General features: G+C 36.0%; 1 non-coding gene across 1 annotated transcript; it reads left to right on the plus strand.

Annotated features, from left to right (window-relative positions):
• Positions 1 to 259: 259 nt before the first annotated feature.
• Positions 260 to 366, plus strand: LOC121204338 (small nucleolar RNA R71). Its single transcript, XR_005899265.1, has one exon. It is a non-coding gene; the product is annotated as a small nucleolar RNA R71 (small nucleolar RNA).
• The last annotated feature ends 2996 nt before the right edge of the window (positions 367 to 3362 follow it).

The following is a 3362-nucleotide window of genomic DNA, read 5'->3' on the forward strand; positions in this document are numbered from 1 at the left end:
ACCATCAATCTTTTTATTTAAGAGTTCTACTTGGTTAGATAGCATAGTAACTACGTTGAGGTTGTTAACACCAGTTGCTTTCGTCGGCTTTGTTCTCATAACTTGCCACTGATAGTTATTCAGTGACATCTCCTCAATAAATTCGTAAGCCGCCTCAGGTGTCTTATTATTGATAGTTCCTCCAGCGGCTGGATCAGTTATCTGCCGAGTTGAAGGATTCAGGTCATTATGGAACGTTTGAACCTGTAGCCAAAGCGGTAACCCATGGTGAGGGCACCTTCTTAAAATGTCCTTGTATCTCTCACATGCATCGTAGAGTGTTTCTAAATCCATCTGCACAAACGAAGAGATATCATTACGCAATTTGGCTATTTTAATCGATGAAAAATATTTTAATAAAAAATTCTCGGTCATTTGTTCCCAAGTAGTGATTGACCTTCGTGGTAACGAGTTCAACCATTGTTTAGCCTTATTCCTTAACGAAAAGGGAAACAACCGAAGGCGAATGGCATCATCAGAAATGCCATTAATTTTAAAGGTATCGCAAAATTCTAGGAAATTTGCCAAATGAGCGTTGGGATCCTCGTCCTGCAAACCATCAAACTAGACAAACTGTTGTATCATTTGAATTGTGTTAGGTTTCAGTTCAAAATTATTTGCAACAATAGTAGACTAACTATACTTGACTCAGTTCCTGTTAAATTAGGTTTAGCATAATCATACATAGTGCGCGGAGCAGGATTTTGATTAACAACAATTGCAGGAGGTAGCAGATTTTCTTAGTTTTCAACTATCTTCTCGATTCTAGTTTGAATATCGTCCTCTTGCTCGTTCTCTATATATCTTAAGCTTCGCCTTATTTCTCTTTGGTTTCTGCGAACTGTGCGATCGATCTCACTGTCAAAAAGTAATGGTTCTGACGGGTTTCTTCTAGTCATAAACTATAAGAACCTGCCAAAAAAGGGAAAAAAGAATTAGTAATAAAAATTAGAATAAAATTTAAATGCAGTAAAAGTAAAGTAATAAAAATCGAGTGTTCTTAATATCTTAGTTCCCCGGCAACAGCGCCAAAAACTTGATACGTGATATTCGTGAGAGATTTTAAATATTTATAATGAATCGTTCTTGAAACTAACTATTATCACGATGAAGGCAAATGTACCTATCGAATATTAGTATAGCTTTAGCAAGACCGGATTATCGAACCCAAAGGAACTAAAAGTACTAGTATTAACTTTCTTTTTATTATCTAGCCTAAAAAAAGTAAAAAGGGTTTTGTTTATCTAACTAATTAACTAAACCAAGAAATCACAGAAAAGAAATTTGGGGAAAATACTTTTTGGAAAACTCGATCGATTAAGACAATACCTAAGAAAAAATCCACCTAGACTTAACTTGTTATTTGACTCTGAATTGGACGATTTATTCATTCAACTTGTTCTGTAGAGATCCCTAAGTTATATTATTATCTCTCTCGAGACTAGCAACGTCTAACCCTAGTTTGAATAATTGAAATCTCTTTCTAATTAACACCCTAGGGTTGCATTAACTCGATCTATGGATCCCTTTATTAGGTTTCACCCTAATCCAGCAAAATCTCTTCACCCTATCTCTAGGCGCGCAACCAACTCCGCTTAATTATGAAAAATTTACTCTTAGACAAGGTCTATTCCTCCTCTGAATAAGAGCTTAACTTGAATCAATATCCTGGAATATCAAAACAAGAATTAAGAACACATAATTAAGAACAAGTTAAATATTTATCATACAATTCAGATAATAATAACAAGATTTGTCTTAGGTTTCATCCCCCTTAGGTATTTAGGGGTTTTAGTTCATAATTAAAAAGGTAAACATCTTAGAAGAATAATGAATACAAAGCATAAAGAAAAATCCAAAACTCCTGAAGGGAAATTGAGGGGAGATGTTCAGTCTTGATGATGAATCCGGCTTTTGAGATGGATCAATCAGCTTTCCTTGAGCAGTTCCCTGCTTCCTTTTCCGTGGCCCTTTTTCCTCCTCCTTTAGGGTGTATTTATAGGCTTTAGAATGCCTAAGAACCTTCAAAATTAGCATTTTTTGAATTAGACTTAATTTGGGCTTGACAGGGACACGCCCATGTGCGATTACTTCAGGCCATGGTCAAGCCTGTTAAATAGGCACGGGCGTGTGGTCCACCCGTGTAAGTCGTGCTTCGATTCTGCCAAATTGACACGACCGTGTGGTCTGCCCGTATGAGGAGGTCCAGGCTGTATTGATTTTGTACGTTGGCTTATTTTCTCCGTTTTTGGCCCATTTCTTGTTCCTTTCACTCTCCCATGCTCACCTAAGTATAAAATATGAAATTAAGGCATTAGGCGCATCGAATTCACCAATTTTAAGGAAAAACCATCCATAAAATGTGCTAAGCATGGGATAGAAATATGTATAAATTACATTTATCAATAAGTCCATCTGTACAAAGGAAGAAATATCATTCCTCAGCTTAGCTGTCTTAGTCGGTGGGAAATACTTTAGAAAAAATTTCTCGGTCATTTGATCTCATGTAGTGATAGAACCTCGGGGTAAGGAGTTCAACCACTGTTTAGCTTTATTCCTCAACGAGAAGGAAAACAACTATAGGCGAATGGTATCGTCAGAAATGCCATTTATCTTGAAAGTACCACAAAATTCCAGAAAGTTAGCCAAATGAGTATTTGGATCTTCGTATTGCAAGCCATCGAACTGAGCAAATTATTGAATCATCTGAATAGTGTTCGGCTTCAGTTCGAAATTTTTCACAGCAATGGTAGGTCTCACAATACTCGATTCAACCTCAATTAGAGTGGGCTTGGCATAATCGAACATAGTATGAGGAGCAGGATTCAAATTTGCAGGATTTATAGCAATATAGGAGGTAGCTGATTATTCTGATTTTCAATCATCTCCTCGGTAATAATAATAACATCCTCTTGCTCTTCCACTATACTCTATCGACTCTGCCTTGCTTCTCGAAGGTTTCTATGAGCTGTACTTTCAATTTCACTATTAAATACTAATGGTCCTGACGGGTTTCTTCCAGTCATAAACTAAAGGAACATGCCAAAAGCAAACAAAAGAAAAAATTAGAAAACAAAAATTAAACTAAAACAAAAATAAAATGAAATAAAAATAAAAATGGCTAAATTAATAAAAATCGAGTGTTCCTAATATTATAGTCCTCGGCAATAGCGCCAAAAACTTGATGGTCACTAAACTAACTATAATTACGACAAAGGCAACTGTGACAGCCCTAATTTGGCCCTAGTCGGAAAGTGGTTTCGGGATCACAAAATCGAGTCACAAAAATAATTAAATGTTATATTATGTGTTTATTATATGTG

This window comes from Gossypium hirsutum, chromosome A07 (assembly GCF_007990345.1).
Source record: "Gossypium hirsutum isolate 1008001.06 chromosome A07, Gossypium_hirsutum_v2.1, whole genome shotgun sequence".
Lineage (NCBI taxonomy): Eukaryota > Viridiplantae > Streptophyta > Magnoliopsida > Malvales > Malvaceae > Gossypium > Gossypium hirsutum.